A 21,586-nucleotide genomic window follows, 5' to 3' on the forward strand; every position below is an offset into this window, starting at 1 on the left:
AGGGGCGCCACATTGCAGTGGTTCTGGTCCTTTCTGTTGGGTCTACAACTCCAATCGTCCCTGACTATTGGCCATGCTGGCTGGTTGTCATCGGAATTGTAGTCCAAAAACATCTGGGGATGCAAGGTTGGAAGCCACTGCTAGTCCAACATTTGGTTTCTAACTGCAGCCAACCAGATAGCTCTGGAAGCTCACAAACAAGGCATGAAACATTGGCCATCCACTGTTGTTTCTCCCTAGCATTTGGTACACAAAGGTGTATTGCCTTGGTATATCTTGGTTCTGTTTAAGTATCATGGGTAAAAACTGTGATAGACCCATCCTCCAACATTTGTCTAATTAAACATTTAAAAAGAAAGCAAGAGGCCACCACCATTATATTGTGTAGTACTGAATTCCAGAAATGTACTGAGTGATGAAATAGTTCATTTTGTCTGCTCTCACCCTACTGCAAATCAACTTTCTCGGATTAACCAGATTTATTAGAAAGAGATTAAAATGTCTCTCTGGTCAATTGCTCCACCCTGCTCATAATTTTAATAAACTGCTATCATGTCCCCCACTCCTTAACAATCCCTTATTCAGGACAAAGCAGTTAAGACATTATGTCTTGTTCAAAAATTGAATTTAAAAACTGATGGAATTTTGAAGCCGAACTTCCCTACAATGCATCATTGGTCCAGATTATATAACCATAGTGCATAACCATACATAAGCATCTGCTTTTGTTTATCACTGTCCATATGGAGATTATCCTCTTAGCTCTGTAATGCCCAGGTATGCATCTTTAGAGTTGATGACTCCTTAAAAACCTATAGATAAAAGCATTCAGAATGTTAAGGTCTTGTTCTGTAAAGCTACAACACTTCCCACAGACTATCTGAAGGGGGCTTGCCAGTTTTTCTGCGGCCATCCATAATAGCTCAAAAAACTTTGCTCATCCCAGGTTGTTCCTCGGGAATTGGACTGACATTAGCTGTCAAAATGGCCACAGATTAACAGAAAAGATTCAAAGGTAACACTCATGCTTTTTAATATAGCTAAAAGTTGCTGCTGGCTGGGGATGATGGAGATTGTCATTGGGAAGGCTGAATTAGATTTGAAGTGTATGGGAAATTGAAGTTTTATGTGGCATGACTCGGCAGTACGTAAAACTCTGTTCAACTCCTCTGACACCTTTCCTACCACAAGAAGATTACACATTGCTCTAGATTTCAGGAAGAGTTTGAGATCTTACAGCTGCATTGCTGGCGACTGCTTTAACCTGTAGCATGATCATGAGAGTATTCTAAATATGAACCCTTTAAAAGGAGATACTCTTAATAATTTTTTGTCAGAGCTAAGAAGACCAACTCAGTCTACGTTGTCCAAGTCTTCCAAATCTAAATTCTACTGCTGGGCTTTGAAGGAACACAGTAAATGTAATTTTAATTAAATTAGGATTGCAGGGTGGGGGTGGGGGGTATTTGCCTTGTCCATGATTTCAATACATATAGATAGGGGAGGGAATAAATCTTGGTTTCTGAGTTTGCCCTACTAAGGTTAAAAATATGCAATACTGAACTCCTAAAGTGGTGACACTAGTTTCTGGGGACAATTCTTGATGACTGGGTTGCAACACGTTTTATCTTTCTCACAGGGACTCCATTATGAATTTACTTTTTAAAATTTAAAATATTTGCAACCCACTTTTCCCAGTGCTCAGGGTTGCTTACAGCAACAATTAAAACCAATATATACAACCTATTTTAAAACCCCCAGCAATTAAAAAACCCCAATTACAATGGCTCAGAATAAAAAGCCTTCAGTAATAATATACTGCAATCTAATTATATTGTTTCTCACAGGTACTACCTAAAAAACACATCTCTGAACAAAAGCGAGGTCTAGCCACCACTAAGCAATTTTATTTATTTATTTACAATATTTATATACCACTCCATACCTAGAACAGGTTTCAGAGCAGTGAACACAAGGGATAAAATAGTAAGAGCATAGAAAGATTAAAACACCACATTAAAATTACACTTGTTTAAAAACACAATGTTAATTAAAATTGTAACTGGTCAATTAAGGAATGCCTCCTGGAAGAGTGCTGTTTTCAGGAGGTGCCGGAAACAACGCAGTGTTGGTGCCTGTCTGACCTCCAGGGACAGGGAATTCCAAAGAAAGGGGGCCACCATGCTGAAGGCTCTTCTCCTGGTGGACTCCACTCGGGCCATAGGTCCATGTGGAACCACCAGGAGCAAGCCCTCTGATGACTTCAGTGACCGGGCAGGTTGGTAATTCATCCAATCAATCACTCACAGTCAACTTAACACAGTTACAGATAATAGTTGGTGGAAATAACCAGCCACTGGTCACATAAAGGACAGCAGGCTTGCCAACCCACCACCACCACCTATTTCCCAGTCATTCAGAGCTACTTTGGCAGGCTCATGCACACTCCGTCTCTCACCTGGAGTGTGACAGTCACTTCTCCCCTCTGTCTCTCACCTAGAGGGAGACCAGCTTCTAGCCACTACAGGCTCTCACCCTGGGCAGAGGAAGCATTTGTGATACACAGACTCCCCAATCCATCTCTCACCCAGGGTGGCAACTTCTGAAAGTGGTTACTATTACAGGAGACCCCTGGTCTCACCCAGGGAGCCTCCTCCCACGCTCAACAGATATTAAACTGTACAAGCAGACAGAGAGGTACCAAGCAACCAAAATTGAAGGTGGGGCACCTCCACCCTTGTGGCATCCCGAAGGGGCAGACCAAAGTGGGGCTGCCTTTACCTCTCTCAGAAGCCTGGGGATGCCCAATGGCTGAGAGAGAGCATCCAGCCTCAGTGACCAGGGTTCCCAGCAGGTGTTTCCACTCAGTACCAGGGAAGATTGCTGGGGGAGGGGGTGGGCACTTCAGTTGCAGAGCAAGATATTAAGGCAGCAGAGTTCTTAAAAGCTGCAAAAGCCAGTCCTCTCCCCCCAGTTCCAATTCCAGCTCTCCTCACCAGTCACAGAGTGGCCAGCCCGGTGTCCTTTTTAAATCACACTGATTTCCATAGGAGAGATTTAGGGCACAATCTTATGCTTCTTAGGCAGAAAAAAAGCCCTACAAGTCCTTGCCAGCTGGAAGTTGTAAGACTTTTCTAAGTACACATACGATTGCAGCCTTAATGTGACGTAAAAGTGCTTAACCTTTGCTGGCATTATGCATATCATATTTAGTATGTACATATATTATTTGTTTGATTTCACAGTGGCCCAAGATTTGCTTTTAATGAGGGCCTACATGCAACAGCCCCTTCATGGATCACTGCCTTGTTGTGGCGAAGGGGCTTGCGTAACTCAGTGAAGCCATAAGCTATGCCGTGCAGGGCCACCCAAGACGGACAGGTCATGGCAGAGAGTTCTGACAAAATGTGGTCCACTGGAGAAGGAAATGGCAACCCACTCCAGTATTCTTGCCAAGAAAACCCCATGGAACGTATCACAAGGCTAAAAGATATGACACCGGAAGATGAGCCCCTCAGGTCGGAAGGTGTCCAATATACTACTGGGGAAGAGCAGAGGGTATTTCCAAGTAGCACCAGAAAGAGTGAAGTGGCTGGGCCAAAGCCAAAAAGACACTCAGCTGTGGATGTGTCTGGTGGTGAAAAGAAAATCCGATGCTGTAAAGAACAATATTGTTTAGGAACCTGGAATGTCAGATCAATGAATCAAGGTAAGCTGGAGGTGGTCAAACATGAGATGGCAAGACTGAACATCGACATCTTGGGAATCAGCGAACTAAAATGGATAGGCATGGGCGAATTTAATTCAGGTGATCATCATATCTACTACTGTGGGCAAGAATCCCTTAGAAGAAATGGAGTAGCACTCATAATCAACAAAAGGGTGGGAAAAGCAGTACTGGGGTACAATCTTAAAAACGATAGAATGATCTCAGTACGAATCCAAGGCAAACCATTCAACATCACAGTAATTCAACTCTATGCCCCAACCACTGAGGCCGAAGAAGCTCAGGTTGATCGGTTCTATGAAGACCTACAACACCTTCTAGAACTAACACCAAAAAAAGATGTCCTCTTCATCATAGGGGATTGGAATGCTAAAGTAGGAAGTCAAGAAATCGCCGGGATAACAGGCAAACATGGCCTTGGTGTACAAAATGAAGCAGGACAAAGGCTAATAGGGTTTTGCCAAGAGAACACGCTGATCATAGCAAACACTCTTTTCCAACAGCACAAGAGGCGACTCTACACATGGACATCACCAGATGGTCAATATCGAAATCAGATTGATTATGTCCTTTGCAGCCAAAGATGGAGAAGCTCTATACAGTCAGTCAAAACAAGACCTGGAGCTGACTGTGGCTCAGATCATGAGCTGCTTCTTGCAAAATTTCAGCTTAAATTGAAGAACGTAGGGAAAACCACTAAACCGTTCAGGTATGACCTAAATCATATCCCTTATGAATATACAGTGGAGGTGAGGAATACATTTAAGGGATTAGACCTGATAGAGTGCCTGAGGAACTATGGACGGAGGTTGGTAACATTGTTCAGGAGGCAGCAACTCAATCCATCCCAAAGAAAAAGAAATGCAAGAAAGCCAAGTGGCTGTCTGATGAGGCTTTGCAAGTAGCTAAGGAAAGAAGGGAAGCGAAAAGCAAGGGAGAAAGGGGAAGATATATCCAACTGAATGCAGAGTTCCAGAGAAGAGCAAGGAGAGACAAGAAGGCCTTCTTAAATGAACAATGCAAAGAAATCGAAGAAAACAATAGAATGGGAAAGACTAGAGATCTCTTCAAGACAATCGGAGATATCAAGGAAACGTTTTGTGCAAAGATGGGCATGATAAAGGACAAAGAAGGCAGGGACCTAACAGAAGCAGATGAGATTAAGAAGAGATGGAAAGAATACACAGAAGAACTATACAGGAAAGATCTGAATGTCCCTGATAGCCATGATAGTGTGTGGTCACTGAACTTGAGCCAGACATCCTCGAGAGTGAAGTCAAGTGGGCCTTAGGAAGCATTACTAACAACAAAGCTAGTGGAGATGACAGTATTCCAGCTGAGCTATTTAAAATCCTAAAAGATGATGCTGTTAAAGTGCTGCAATCAATATGCCAACAAATTTGGAACACTCAACAGTGGCCACAAGACTGGAAAAGGTCAGTTTACCTTCCAATTCCAAAAAAGGGCAATGCCAAAGGGTGTTCAAACTACCGCACAATTGTGCTCATTTCACATGCCAGGAAGGTTATGCTCAAAATCCTACAAGCGAGGCTTCAGCAGCATGCAAACCAAGAACTACTGGAAGTACAAGCTGGGTTTCGAAGAGGCAGAGGAACTAGAGATCAAATCGCCAACTTTCGCTGGATCATGGGGAAAGCAAGAGAATTCCAGAAAAACTTATATTTCTGCTTCATTGACTACGCTAAAGCCTTTGATTGTGTGGATCACAACAAACTGTGGCAAATTCTGAAAGAGATGGGGGTACCAGACCACCTTACCTGTCTCCTGAGAAACCTGTACGAGGGTCAAGAAGCAACAGTAAGAACCAGACATGGAACAACCGATTGGTTCAAAATTGGGAAAGGAGTACAACAAGGCTGTATATTGTCGCCCTGCTTATTTAACTTATATGCAGAGTACATCATGAGAAACGCCAGGTTGGATGAATCACAGGTCGGAATTAAGATTGCCGGGAGAATTATCAACAACCTCAGATACGCAGTTGATACCACCCTAATGGCAGAAAGCAAAGAGGATCTAAAGAGCCTCTTGTTGAGGGTGAAAGAGGAGAGTGCAAAAGCTGGTTTGAAACTCAACATTAAAAAAATGAAGATCATGGCATCTGGCCCCATCACTTCCTGGCATATGGAAGGGGAAGAAATGGAAGCAGTGACAGATTTTACTTTCTTGGGCTCCAAGATCACCGCAGACGGTGACTATAGCCATGAAATTAAAAGACGCTTGCTCCTTGGGAGGAAAGCTATGGCAAACCTAGACAGCATAGTAAGAAGCAGAGACATCACCTTGCCGACAAAGGTCTGTGTAATCAAAGCTATGGTTTTCCCAGTAGTAACGTATGGCTGTGAGAGCTGAACTCTAAGGAAGGCTGAGTGCCAAAGAATTTATGCTTTCGAACTGTGGTGCTGGAGAAGACTCTTACGAGTCCCCTGGACTGCAAAGAGGTCAGATCAGTCAATCCTAAAGGAAATCAACCCTGAGTGCTCATTGGAAGGACAGATACTGAAGCTGAAGCTCAAATATTTTGGCCACCTAATGCGAAGAGAAAACTCCCTGGAAAAGACCCTGATGCTGGGAAAGACTGAAGACAAAAGGAGAAGGGGACAGCAGAGGATGAGGTGGCTAGATAGCATCACTGATGCAATGAATATGGACTTGAGCACGCTCTGGGAGAGAGCGCAGGACAGGAAGGCCTGGCGTGCTATGGTCCATGGGGTCACGAAGAGTCGGACACGACTGAACGACTGAACAACATGCAACAGATCACATCTTTACCTTGTTGGATAGAGCTTGTTTTATCTGTAGTATCTTGTAGCATAGCTTTAGAAAAAGCACTGTGTTGAATGAGTTAGGGCAAAATCCTATGCAGGTTTAGACAGAAAAAAGTCCTACAACTCCCAGCATTCCCCAGCCAGATACGCTGGCTGGGGAATGATGGGAGTTGTAGGGCTTTTTTTTCTGTCTGAACCTGCATAGGATTGCACCCTTAATAGTTTATTTGCTTGCTGAAGAATAGTCATCTGCTAAACTTGAGCATGCTCAACTCATGGTAACGTTTCTTAAGTGGATCTTCTACTGTACAAGCATTTTAATATATTCACATAGTAAATCAGCTCAGTCTTTCTTACTGTGATTTACAGAACGTGGGACCATTCTAAAGAAAAGGTAAAATAACCTCTAAGCTTCAGTCCTCCGACTGCATTAACAGAACAATCCAAATTAATTTCACAAGCATTCTGAAGTTTGGATTTTCCTATCACAATCCAGTTCAGTGTGCAAAGCTGCAATCCTATACCAACCTACCTAGGAGTAAGTCCCATTGAATTCAATAGGACTTACTTCTGAGTAGAAATGGCTAAGATGGCACTTCCAGAATGCTACAGCTACTTGGTTTCACCGGATTGTGGCCATGCTGGTTTTTAATTATTTTTATTTCTTTGTATAAATCTAGGGCCACTTTCAAACTGGAGAAAGTTTGTGCGTGTTTAGCCAGAAAAAAATGTCGTACGACTCCCAGCATGCCACAGACAGCATGGCATGCTGGGAGCTGTAGGACTTTTTTTCTGGCTAAACATGCATAGGGTTGCACCCAAAGTTATATATTTATGGCCTTAGAGTAGGGTTAGGCAACTGGCTTCTCTTCAGATGTTTTGGGCTACAAAACCCATCAGCCCCAGCCAGCATAGGCAATGGTGAGAGATTATGGGTGTTGTAGTCCAGAACATCTGGAGGGCACCAGGTTGCCTACCCCTGCCTTAAGGGTATGGACCTGAATGCTACAGTAAGTGGTATTCTTGTTTTCATAATTCTCAAATGAAAGCCTTCTTACTGGTTGAACTGGTTGTGCTTGGTGTTTTTTGCAGTGTATGCTACAATGCAGAGCCTAGCCAAAAAGGACAACCTTATAGAAGCTGCAGGTAGCACTACTGGAAGCACCTTAGAGATTAAACAACTGGATGTCTGCAGTGAAGAATCTATTAAAATGTGTGTCAGTAGCATTCCAGATAGGAGGATTGATATCCTGGGCAAGTAATTGATGCAGGCAGAACATAGACTGTATGTATGTATGTATGCATTTTAAAGTACCTTTTAAAATTAATTAGTATTTAATTACTAATGAGTAGATACGTATCTAGGAGAGATTTCAGAAATCTGCATTTTCTAAAACAAAGGGCCTTATGTACGCATGTATTTGTAAATTGAACAGTACATCTTGAATTGTTTCTTTCAGTTCAGGTTCTTGACACCAAAGTCCTCATCCTCACTAAGGCAGCAACGAGCAATTTGTAGATTATTTTGCCTGCAGCTGCCAACTTCTCCCACTATTGGCTATGCTGGCTAGGGCAGAGGGGAGTTGTAGGCCAACACATCTAGAGGGTCACAAGTTGCCCACCCCTGCCCTAGGAATTTATGTATGGTGTAACCTAATTATGTTATCTATATCTCAAAAAAACTATTGGGGGGATCATGTACTCCACTTATGCTATATCTTTATGACTAACAGCGTGTAACATTTTCTGCATAGGTTAATTCCCAGGGCTGTAGCTGAAAATGGATTACGTGAAGGTGGAAAAACCTTGGCTGCTTCTTCCAACCAGCTTCAGTGGGGGCAGAATTGACTCAGCTACCTCTTTCACTTTTGCATTATCTTCTACTCCAAACATGTATAAAAGCTGGGAGCAGAGCGGAGGGGAAAATGACAAGGGGGTGCTTCTGCCCTCATGGAAGATGATGTCATTCTCCCCTATATCTGAACTTGACAATGGCATTACAGCCAGATCTTCAAACCGCCTGGTCACAGACTCTGGCTTCAAAAACTTGGGAAGATGGCTGTCCTGGCATAAAATGTCTCTCTCTCACTGTACACAATGATATAAAGTGTATTGTATGTACTGAACTTCTTTGCAACATGCAGACAGAGGTATGCCAAGCTCCCAGAGAGGACCAAACTGAAACCCAGGGGTAGGCAGTCCAGCGCCCTCCAGAGACAACAAATCCCATAAGACCAGCCAGCATGGCCAATGGTCAGGGATTATTATTATTAATTCAAAGTATTTCTATAGCACCTTTCTGAAATCCACCAAGGCAGTGTCCACACACATACAACAGCTAAAAACATAATAAAACATTAAAACCACATTAAAACCCATGAAGACAGTTTACAAAGCCAAATTAAAAAGATGTATCTTGACTTCGTTCCTAAATGCAGAGAGAGTAGGGACCAGTTTCAGTTCCAAAGGGAGTGCATTCCAGAGTTTGGGAACAAGGGAGAGAGTGCCTTTCCCCATGTTCCTGACAAGCAGGCCTCTGCAAATGGGGGCATCTTCTAAAGGGTCTCTCCTGCTGATCTTAATAACGGAGCAAATTCATACCAAGACAGGAATTGTAGTGTAAAATATATGGAGAGCACCAAGTTGCATTTCCCTGCTGTAACCAAAGAATAAACTCCATCGAGAAAGCAAGCCACCATTCATCCCTTAATTCATACTGACAAGGATGATACCTTGATGGTACCCACAGATCGTAGCTTTTTGCTGAGTTCAATAGTTCAAAATGTGAGTGACCAATCATCACTGCCATTTCTCCCATACAATAAGCAACGCTGGCGCCGGACTTATTGGGCCTATTGAATGCCAAACCATCGAAGAGATGCAAAATGTGATGGATACAAACTTCTTTCAGCTGGTCTGACTGCTGAAGGAGGTTTTGCCTGACACGAAGAAAAGAAAGAGTGGCCGTATCATCATCATTAGCTGCATCCTGGGAATAGAAGGCAAAATGATATACTACATATAATTGCTTATTGCAGTGTGCCCTTTACCATGGCATCCACATTGGCCCAGAGTTAATTCTGTCTCAGCTGAAGCTTTGCTAATCCTGAAACATCTAGTACTGCTTGCTTCTGCTCCTGATTCAGCAGAAAGTGAATTGTGTGTTTCCCCTACTTTCCTTCCTCTTTTATTAAAGGATTGTGGGATTTCCATCAGCTTGTGTGTGTTTAGGCAAGGAACAAGAGTAATAGTTTAGCCCTATAAGCCACTGAGTTGCAGTCTGCAACTAAAAATGTTGGCTCAAGAACAAGGTCAGCTTTGCCAACTCAGTATCATTATTTGTGGCACTGTGACCCAGGCCACTGTATCTGTGTAGTCATGTAACAGGATGCAGCAACAGCAAATGTCACTGAACAGGGCCAGGGATTTATGGTGAGACAGTGGCAAGACTAAAGATGGTTTATGTTTTACAAAGTTGCAAAATCTTTCTGACCAGAGGTGAAAGAGGGCCAAAGTGTGTGTGTGTGTGTGTGTGTGTGTGTGTGTCCCAAGGGAAGCAAAGGTTCCCCTAAACACCTTTCACCTCCCTTAGAAGCAGGTGTTTGCCCCCCACCTTACAGACTTGACATATTACAGTGAGCCACTACAATAAGATAGCATGTGATAACCAGCATAACAGAACAGACCCCCTCAATCCAGGGTGCCGGTATACGGTCAGGGCCAGAAATATTGGAGCAAGGATAACTGTTTTGGCAGTTGGCCTATGTATACCACCACACTGAAGTTGAAAGGAAACACACCCAGATGGGAGTGAAGTTAGGACTTTCAGCTGTAATTCAAGGGGTGTGACAAAAGTGGGGCACTAACCATTCAGGAAGGACAGCCAGTCATTGGTGGCGCATAAGTAATGGAACAAACTTAATACCTGGATGAAAATCCTTTGCAGTCAATGACTGCCTGAAGTCTGGAACCCATGGACATGACCAAATGCTGACTTTCCTCCCTCGAGATGCTTTGCCAGGCCTTTACTGCGGCTGCCTTCAGCTGCTGCTTGTTTGTGGGTCTTTCTGCCTTCAGTCTTTTCTTCAGTGAGCGAAAAGCATGCTCTAGTGGGTTGAGATGAGGTGACTGACTTGGACAATGAAGAACATCCCACTTCTTTGCCTGGAGAAACTCTTGGGTAGCTTTTGCTGTATGTTTTGGGTCATTATCCATCGGCAATATGAAGCGGTGTCCTATCAGTTTGGCAGCATTCGGCTGAATCTGAGCAGAAAGTATAGCCCTATACACTTCAGAATTCATCCTGCTGCTTTTATCAGCAGTCAGGTCATCAATAAACATCAGTGACCCGGCTCCATTGGCAGCCATGCATGCCCATGCCATAACACTGCCTCCACCATGTTTGACAGATGATGTGGTATGCTTTGGATCATGAGCTGTTCCTTTCCTTCTCCATACTTTTCTCTTCCCATCATTCTGGTATAAGTTAATCTTGGTTTCATCAGTCCAAAGAATCTTATTCCAGAACTGGGCAGGCTTTTTTAGGTGTTTGCTGGCAAAGGCTAATCTGGCCTTTCTGTTCTTGAGTGTTACCAGTGGTTTGCACCTTGTTGTGAAGCCTCTGTGTTTACATTCATAAAGCCGTCTCTTGACCGTAGATGTTGACAATGACATGCCTACCTCCGCAAGAGCATTCTTGATCTGGCTAGATGTTGTGAAAGGGTTCCTCTTCACCACGAGCAGAATTCTGCGGTCATCCACTTTAGTTGTCTTCCATCGTCTGCCAGGCCTTTTGCTGTTGCTGAGCTTGCCAGTTAATTCCTTCTTTTTCAGGATGTTCCAAACTGTTGTATTGGCCACTCCCACTGTTTTTGCTATCTCTCTGATGGGTTTATTTTGTTTCCTCAGCCTAATGATGGCCTTCTTCACTCACATGGACACCTCTTTGGACCTCATGTTGGGAGTTCCAGTGAGCAGCTACCAAATGCAAATGTCACACTCAGAACCACCTCCAGGCCTTTTATTTGCTTGATTGGTCACAGGGTACCCAGGAAACAGGCCACACCTGGCCGTGCAGCTGCTGGTCAGCCATTCCTTCCATTACTTATGAGCCACCAACGATGGGTGTGTGTGTATGCCACTGGCTGTCCTTCCTGAATGGTTGGTGCCCCACTTTTGTCAAACCCCTTGAATTACAGCTGAAAGTCCTGACTTGCTCCCATCTGGGTGTGCTTCCTTTCAACGTCAATGTGGTGGTGTACATAGACCAACTGCTAAAACAGTTATCCTTGTTCCAATATTTCTGGCCCTGATTGTAGTTCCCAACTAGTTGTACTTTCCATCATGCCCATATATTAGCTATAGGACACAGACACCCACTAAGAAGGCTATAAAGCAAAAAATGCAATCAAGTGTTGTAGCCAAGATTAATCTAACTTAAGTCCCATTAATTTCAGTGGGTCTACTCCAAGTAGGAATTGGAGACAACCCAAAGAACAAAACAGAGTAGTGACCTACTGATGAAATGCAGGGACACAGTTATTCCTGGGAAAGAAAAGTAAGTGTGGATGCACGCAAAAAGCTCACCTTTGCAAGCAAAATAAATGACCTGGTTCGCATGAAAGAGTGGCAAACCATGGGTGCATTTGCTGGGTTGTGTGCAAGCCACTTCTCCTTTGCATCATCAACCTCTGATCAGCCCAATCGTAGGTTGTGTGATGCGTGAACCTGGACACAATGGGTTCTTTGTGGGTTAAACAACCCAAAGTTAACCTACAATTAGTTCTTAGGTTAACTTTGGGTTGTTTAACCCATGATTGCAATCTACAATCGGGCTGTTTAGAGGCTGCATATTCAAATTGGGAGTGCCTTGTGCATGGCACGTAACCCAACAAATTGTGGGTTAATTAACTCATGGATTTGCTGCCCTTATGTGCGAATGGGCCCAGGCTGCGTTTGGACATCATGCTAAGGTTTAGTGCCTAAACCATGATTTACCATGACATTGACAAGCTTAGCCTCCTCCCAGGCTTGCTTGCATCACCTGCCTCTCCCCTTCTCCTGCATGTCTGAGAGGTAGAGTTTGGAAACTTCAGGTTCTAGTTAACCATGGCTTCCAAATCAGGAACTAGAGTAATCTGAATCAGGAACCATGGCTAACATTAATTATGGTTAGTTTCAACAAGCCAGCCTCTGAAACCATGGTTTGATATTGGCTTGTTTGAAGCTAATAGTAGTTCATTTTAACAATAGTTTTTTTGCTCCAGATGAAATGACAAACTGTGGTTAACAAAAAGCAAAAGCTTCTGAATTTCTCCAGACCATGTGGGAGGAGAAAGGGGGGGGGGAGGATGCATGAATCTGGGAGGAAGCTAGGCACAGTCATATCACGCTAAAGTTCAACATGATACCCAAATGGGCCAAGTAATGAATTCCTTAAGGCTTCTTCCTGGCGTACTCAGTGATTTACGAGAAGTTGAATTACATACATTTAAAAGAGGTATTTGTAACACTGTCAACCTGAAATAATGTTGAATTGACCATATGTAAGTTAGATGTGAAACTTTTCCTGATGATTTCCTTGGCATAAATTCAGGAAAGCTAGCAGGTCACCAGTGTTTCTTTCTTCTTTTTATGTAGGGATTCTGTTCAATGATGTTTATGCTGCATCTAAATTTGCAGTGGAAGGATTCTGTGAAAGTTTAGCCATACAAGCACTCAAGTTTAAACTTCAGTAAGTATCAGCCTGGCTCATGTATTACTTTAATTTTAAAAAGCGCCGAGATGTGGAGACTAGACTACTTGCTTCAGTGATGGCAGCTAGAGAGCAGACTGAACCAACATCACCCAAACAGGCACAACAGCATGCTTTGAACTCCTCCTTACAAAAAGGTTTCTTCTTGCTTTCTCTACAAAACACTGAAATTATTAGATAACAAAAGTTTGGTCTACAGTGTAGTATGTATTACAGCCTTCCCCAACCTGATGCTCTCCAGTTGTATTGGAGTACAGCTTCCATCCTCTTCCAGGTGGTTGGGGATGATGGGAGTTGTAGTCGAGTACATCTGGAGAGCACCAGGTTGGGGAAGGCTGATCTGTTGTAATATGAAAAACCATTTAATAACGTGGGGGGGGAGTGTGTTTTATTTAGACATGCGCACCATGTGGAAACACAAATATTGTGTATCAACTAAGATCATGCCAACATGTTATGCTTGCCTCTGACCATGTTTTCATACAACATAAATTTTTGACCTGAATTGACCCACCGTAAGAACTTGGCAGGGATATTTCATTCTCAATTGTTTAACAACAGCAGTAACAAAACAACACCACTGCCCTAAATTTATACTGCTGAAAAGAAGAAAGCTTGGGATAAAAACCAGAAGTGGATTTTTGTGTGGAAGGACTGTGAGATCCATTAAGTTCTGGTACTCAAAACAAGTTCCTAGGGTCAGAATTCTTTAATTCCACATGTGTATCTTTTGCACCAGGCTCATGAAGGTGGATCTTAGTAAAAGTAATTCCACAATTCTGACGTCTGCCCACCCCTGGATTAAATGATCAAACTAAACCCCAGAGCTTTTTTCTTGACCTGTTTATGCACAATTAGCATTGAGGGATGCATTTACCCATCCATCTCCTACATATAGCAAATAACTTACATAGATTTTTCTTTTTTTTTTTACCCCCAAACAGTCTAACGTTAGTAGAACCAGGCCCAGTGGTTACAGAGTTTGAAAGGAAGGTTTTTGAGGATGAGGAAACAGCAGACATGTTTGTAAATATTTACCTGAAAAATTACAAGCAGATTTTCCAGACTCTGGGACAAACTGCCGAGGACATAGCGGAGGTAAATATGTTAAAAGGATATTATGTTATTTAAGGGTGGGCTGTACAATAACACTCTTATTGCTGGTAGGAATGAGACAGAACAACTTGCAGTTGCTCAGCCTGTGACGCATACAGTATCTGCCTCTCCAGTATAGGTGGAGTTTGCTTGGTCTCAGCTGCCTATGCTGACATGGGCAGGGGCAGTGTCTGTGCAGTGGACTGCTTCATTGGATCAAGACCTAAGGATGTAATAGCTTCTTCCTTGCAGTAGTGTAATTGCCCATTTAGAACTGCAACCTTCTCTAACTTGTCAAAAGCTAATGAGCAGCTTAAGAGCATCACTTTCGAAACACTCTATCAACCGAACTGGTGAAACTGCAATCCAATTGCAGTGGGAAAGGTGATATCCAAGTCTAACAATACCTGTACAAGAATCTGATCATTTGAGGAATAACATTTTAGACAGCAAACATCTAGCCAGCTCTAAATGTAACCAGGCGATGGACCAAAAAGCACCTGTCTGAACATCTAAGCCTTAGTACTGAAATCACTTGCATCTCTCCATTACGAGTTCTTTATAGGACTGAAGAGCTCCAGGATGCTCTAAAGCAGGGGTGGGCTGAAGGTAGATCTCCAGACATTCTGGCCTTCAATCCCCAGCATTCCTGACCACTGGTCATGCTGGCAGGGGATTATGGGACTTGAAGTCCAAACCACCTGGAGATCTGCCTTCTGCCCAACCCTGCTCTGAAGCAGTGGTTCCTGAACTGGGGTTTAGCTGTGCGCATAGGTGCAGCTATAGAGGAGATACATGGTGGTCACAAGAATGGCCTCCCATCAACTGTTACACTGCTTAACTCCATGCACCTGTACAGAAGGGTCTGCTGGACTCAGGTGGAAGTGATGTCTGCCTTCTCTGGATCCTATTGTCCCCAGGACCTGGGGGAAGTAAGGTATGACCTCCATCAACGGTACTCCAGTTCCTTGTCACACCTACTGCAGCCATTTTCTGATTCACCCTGCCACTTCCCAGTTCTTTTATTGCCACCACTGTGGTCACATTTGAGAAACCACCATCAGAGCCAGTGTGGTTACATATCTAGAATTCGGTGACTGAAATTCTCATCTTGCTGCCAGGAAGTCCAGAATTCTAAAATGTATTGAATTATTTTAAAGGTGGCTAGCATGCTTTTTCTTTGTAACATTTTAATATTATTTATTAATATTACCTAAGTGGGTGGATGTTTTATGAATGGCACCGATTACATAATCATCACTGCCTGTACTTTTTGAATTTCAGTTTCCTCTGACCACAAGGTTTATATGCTCTCCCATCCTCACCCCCACCCCACCCCCACACATGTATATATAAATCTGGCATTTGGAGGTTAACACTTCATGCATCTGATGAAGTGGACTTTAGTCCATGAATGCTTATGACATAATAAATGTGTTAATATTTAAGGTGCCACAAGACTGTTTGTTGTTTTTGCTGCAACAGACTAACACAACCACTCCTCTAGAAACTGAGAAGCAGTTCCAGATAAACAGAGTTGATGACTCAGTTTGCATGTCACAGCGTGTAAACAGGCCTGATATGGAAGACATCGTAAATTTCTCCAGTAAGCTCAAATTAAATACATTAAGTAAGCCAAAAAGCAATAATGGGTTAAAGCACCGATTTCCTAAAGTTATTTCCCCTTCTTGCATTCTCTTCCCCCACTCCCAAATCTATTGATATAATTTTATTCCCGGTCTGGTGTGATTCTAGAATGCTTATGGTATTACTGGTTGGCACAACATATAATGGCAAATTTCTCAGTTTTCATTCTAACAGCATACAGTAAAGATAATTCTGGCAGAAACCCCACCTTTTCGGCACTAGACCAACACCCTGTAAACTCTAATTACAACACTGAAGTATGCCGACCCAAACGGAGACCTGCCTATTGATACCTTCTACAAAATGGTTTTTCAGCGCGATAAGGTTTTCAGCGCAAGTCTTAATTTCATTAAATTGCTGAGATGGAGAAGCAAAAAAAGCTTTGACTTAGGAGGAAGATCCTCCCAAGGAAGAGATATTTCAGTGGGCTGTTTCAGATGTTGTATATTTCCTACATGGAAGCACTTTTTGTACAAAATGTCTGAAATGACCCACACTGAACTTCTATTTCAGAACACAGTCTTTCTAGATAATTGCCCCGCCACCTGAAGACATCACCATTTCTGATCTCCCCGCCAACATTTAGTCTCGTAGCTCCTTTCATGAACATAAATGTTATTCTGACCACCTGCATGTTTTTCCAATGACCACTTCCATCTACTTTTACATTGGAGAAAAATAACTCAATTGAACATTCAAATTGATTCTTATAAATCCTGTAAGGTTTAAACACCAGTTTCCATGTGCAACAGAATCAAGTGGTAAAGCTTTTCCTGGGCTGTATCATTTCAGACTAGAATGGGGTGGGGAGAGTTGTGCTGTGCTTTTTCTTCTGGTGAGGAAACAATTATTCGCATAGAAACTTGGCAGGGATATTTCATTCTCAGTTGTTTAACAATAGCAGTAACAAAATGACACCACTGCCCTAAATTTATACTGCTGAAAAGAAGAAAGCTTGGGATAAAACTAGGAGCATGTCAGGGAGAAGGCTATTTTTTAATTAGGGGAAAAGTCAAACATGCAATTCTTCCCATCAGCCTGTATAGTTCACGCAAAGCTTTATCACTTAATTATGTTGCATGTATAAATTGGCCTTTTATTTAAGCCATTCAGCATCCAGTTTTTATTATGTACCACCACCACCACCACCAGAGTTCTACTACATACAGTGCTTTTATCCTTGTTAAAACCATGCATGGCTGGCCCACTACTAGTGTTCCCGATTGAGAAACTATTGGCTTGTCCAAGTCTGCAAATTCATGAATGACACAAGACTCTGGGGGCTTTTTGGACTTGCCTTCCGATAGTAGCCCCTCATAGCTCATTAAATACTGCTCCAGAGAGGTGTCCTGTCCCCACCCCGCTGCCCTTCAAGGGCAAGCTTTTTCTGGAACAGGAACCTAGGAAGACAAAGGGTTTAAGCCTGAAACACACACAGAAAGTGTCGTGAAGCCCTTTGGATCCCAGCATGTCTCTTCTTCATGGATCACTGCCTTGTTGTGGCGAAGGGGCTTGCGTAACTCAATGAAGCCATAAGCTATGCCGTGCAGGGCAACCCAAGACGAACAGGTCATGGCAGAGAGTTCTGACAAAATGTGGTCCACTGGAGAAGGAAATGGCAACCCACTCCAGTATTCTTGCCAAGAAAACCCCATGGAATGTATCACAAGGCTAAAAGAGATGACGCCGGAAGATGAGCCCCTCAGGTCGGAAGGTGTCCAATATGCTACTGGGGAAGAGCAGAGAGTATTTCCAAGTAGCGCCAGAAAGAGTGAAGCGGCTGGGCCAAAGCCGAAAGGACACTCAGCTGTGGATGTGTCTGGTGGTGAAAAGAAAATCCGATGCTGTAAAGAACAATATTGTTTAGGAACCTGGAATGTCAGATCAATGAATCAAGGTAAGCTGGAGGTGGTCAAACATGAGATGGCAAGATTGAACATCGACATCTTGGGAATCAGCGAACTAAAATGGACAGGCATGGGCGAATTTAATTCAGGTGACTATCATATCTACTATTGTGGGCAAGAATCCCTTAGAAAAAATGGAGTAGCACTCATAGTCAACAAAAGGGTGGGAAAAGCAGTACTGGGGTACAATCTTAAAAATGATAGAATGATCTCAGTATGAATCCAAGGCAAACCATTCAACATCACAGTAATTCAACTCTATGCCCCAACCACTGAGGCCAAAGAAGCTCAGGTTGATCGGTTCTATGAAGACCTACAACACCTTCTAGAACTAACACCAAAAAAAGATGTCCTCTTCATCATAGGGGATTGGAATGCTAAAGTAGGAAGTCAAGAAATCACCGGGATAACAGGCAGGCATGGCCTTGGTGTACAAAATGAAGCAGGACAAAAGCTAATAAGAGTTTTGCCAAGAGAACATGCTGATCACAGCAAACACTCTTTTCCAACAGCACAAGAGGCGACTCTACACATGGACATCACCAGATGGTCAATATCGAAATCAGATTGATTATGTCCTTTGCAGCCAAAGATGGAGAAGCTCTATACAGTCAGTAAAAACAAGACCTGGAGCTGACTGTGGCTCAGATCATGAGCTGCTTCTTGCAAAATTTCGGCTTAAGTTGAAGAACGTCGGGAAAACCACTAAACCGTTCAGGTATGACCTAAATCATATCCCTGATGAATATACAGTGGAAGTGAGGAATAGATTTCAGGGATTAGACCTGATAGACAGAGTGCCTGAGGAACTATGGACGGAGGTCCGTAACATTGTTCAGGAGGCAGCAACGAAATCCATCCCAAAGAAAAAGAAATGCAAGAAAGCCAAGTGGCTGTCTGATGAGGCTTTACAAGTAGCTCACGAAAGAAGGGAAGCGAAAAGCAAGGGAGAAAGGGGAAGATATACCCAACTGAATGCAGAGTTCCAGAGAATAGCAAGGAGAGACAAGAAGGCCTTCTTAAATGAACAATGCAAAGAAATCGAGGAAAACAACAGAATGGGAAAGACTAGAGATCTCTTCATGAAAATTGGAGATCTCAAGGGAACGTTTTGTGCAAAGACGGGCATGATCAAGGACAAAGAAGGCAGGGACCTACAAGAAGCAGATGAGATTAAGAAGAGGTGGAAAGAATACACAGAAGAACTATACAGGAAAGATCTGAATGTCCCTGATAGCCATGATAGTGCGGTCACTGAACTTGAGCCGGACATCCTAGAAAGTGAAGTCAAGTGGGCCTTAGGAAGCATTAGTAACAACAAAGCTAGTGGAGATGACAGTATTCCAGCTGAGCTATTTAAAATCCTAAAAGATGATGCTGTTAAAGTGCTGCATTCAATATGCCCACAAATCTGGAACACTCAACAGTGGCCACAAGACTGGAAAAGCTCAGTTTACATTCCAATTCCAAAGAAGGGCAACGCCAAAGGGTGTTCAAACTACCGCACAATTGCGCTCATTTCACATGCCAGGAAGGTGATGCTCAAAATCCTACAAGCTAGGCTTCAGCAGTATGCGAACCGAGAACTACCGGAAGTACAAGCTGGGTTTCGAAGAGGCAGAGGAACTAGAGATCAAATCGCCAACATTCGCTGCATCATGGAGAAAGCAAGAGAATTCCAGAAAAACTTATATTTCTGCTTCATTGACTACGCTAAAGCCTTTGATTGTGTGGATCACAACAAACTGTGGCAAATTCTTAAAGTGATGGGAGTACCAGACCACCTTACCTGTCTCCTGAGAAACCTGTACGAGGGTCAAGAAGCAACAGTAAGAACCAGACATGGAACAACCGAGTGCTTCAAAATTGGGAAAGGAGTACGACAAGGCTGCATATTGTCACCCTGCTTATTTAACTTATATGCAGAGTACATCATGAGAAATGCCGGGTTGGATGAATCAGAGGTCGGAATTAAGATTGCTGGGAGAATTATCAACAATCTCCGATATGCAGACGATACCACCCTAATGGCAGAAAGTGAAGAGGATCTAAAGAGCCTCTTGTTGAGGGTGAAAGAGGAGAGTGCAAAAGCTGGTTTGAAACTCAACATTAAAAAAACGAAGATCATGGCATCTGGCCCCATCACTTCCTGGCATATAGAAGGGGAAGAAATGGAAGCAGTGACAGATTTTACTTTCTTGGGCTCCAAGATCACCGCAGACGGTGACTGTAGCCATGAAATTAAAAGACGCTTGCTCCTTGGGAGGAAAGCTATGGCCAACCTAGACAGCATAGTAAGAAGCAGAGACATCACCTTGCCGACAAAGGTCCGTCTAATCAAAGCTATGGTTTTCCCAGTAGTAATGTATGGCTGTGAGAGCTGGACTATAAGGAAGGCTGAGCGCCGAAGAATTGATGCTTTCGAACTGTGGTGCTGGAGAAGACTCTTACGAGTCCCCTGGACTGCAAGGAGGTCCAATCAGTCCATCCTAAAGGAAATCAACCCTGAGTGCTCATTGGAAGGACAGATAATGAAGCTGAAGCTCCAATATTTTGGCCACCTAATGCGAAGAGAAAACTCCCTGGAAAAGACCCTGATGCTGGGAAAGACTGAAGGCAAAAGGAGAAGGGGACGGCAGAGGATGAGATGGCTAGATAGCATCACGGATGCAATGAATATGAACTTGAGCACGCTCCGGGAGAGAGCGCAGGACAGGAAGGCCTGGCGTGCTATGGTCCATGGGGTCACGAAGAGTCGGACACGACTGAACAACAATGTCTCTTCCACCTACTTACTCAATACAATCCTCTCATAGGCACACCACATTTCATTGGCCTACTCCAGGGTAGGCAACCTGCTACCCTCTAGATGTTTTGGACTCCAATTCCCATAAACTCCAGCAAGCACAGCCAATGGTCAGGGATTTGGGGAGTTGTAGCCCAAAACATCTGGAGGGCACCAGGTTGTCTACCCCTGCTCTACTTCATATGCCTCATTCCAACATACTGTCAACTGCTCAAGTCACATTTTCTCACCTGCTACACAGAGCTATTCTGAATATTCCTTCTACACCCCGCCCTCTTCAATCTTCTCATCAGTTTGTGAGGATTTTCTATTGGCTGCCTCAATTGAAAGTACAATCCACTGTTCCCCGGCTGCACCGATAACAAAGCCACTTCACACAAGACAAGGTTGTTAGACAGAAATCCACTTCCATGTTGGATTTTGCATGAATCCCTTGCGCCGATGTGAATATTATTTACCATGTGTATATCAGGGGTGCAGAACCTCTTTCAGCCCAAGGGATGAATTCCATTTCAGAATTGCTTTCAGGGGCTGCATTTCAGTGGTGGATGGCACCAAAGGCAAAAGTAGCAAGGCCTAAAATACTAGTATATTTTAGCTTAAAGCTCTTACTGTCATAACTATAGCTTAGGAGAGCCATTTCAACCTTTTGGGATGGGTTAAAAGCTGCACAAAAACTCAGAAACCACCAAAGGATCGGTGATGGGTGAGGCCATCTGGGGAACCACAGAGGGCCTGGATTTGGCCACCAGGCCTGAGGTACTCTATCTGGAAGCTGCAAATGGAAACGTGGTTGTTCAGGCAGGCATTTGGGGTGGGTTAGGGTAAGTTTAGAAATGTGATGTTTTTAATGTTGAATTT

General features: G+C 43.3%; 1 pseudogene; it reads left to right on the forward strand.

The window, feature by feature from the left end:
* The first annotated feature begins 769 nt into the window (after positions 1-769).
* LOC146347911 (retinol dehydrogenase 8-like) lies at positions 770-16,561 on the forward strand (annotated as a pseudogene).
* The last annotated feature ends 5,025 nt before the right edge of the window (positions 16,562-21,586 follow it).

This window comes from Heloderma suspectum, chromosome 4 (genome assembly GCF_057233095.1).
Source record: "Heloderma suspectum isolate Gila_16-S chromosome 4, 16-S_ref, whole genome shotgun sequence".
Taxonomy (NCBI): Eukaryota; Metazoa; Chordata; class Lepidosauria; order Squamata; family Helodermatidae; genus Heloderma; species Heloderma suspectum.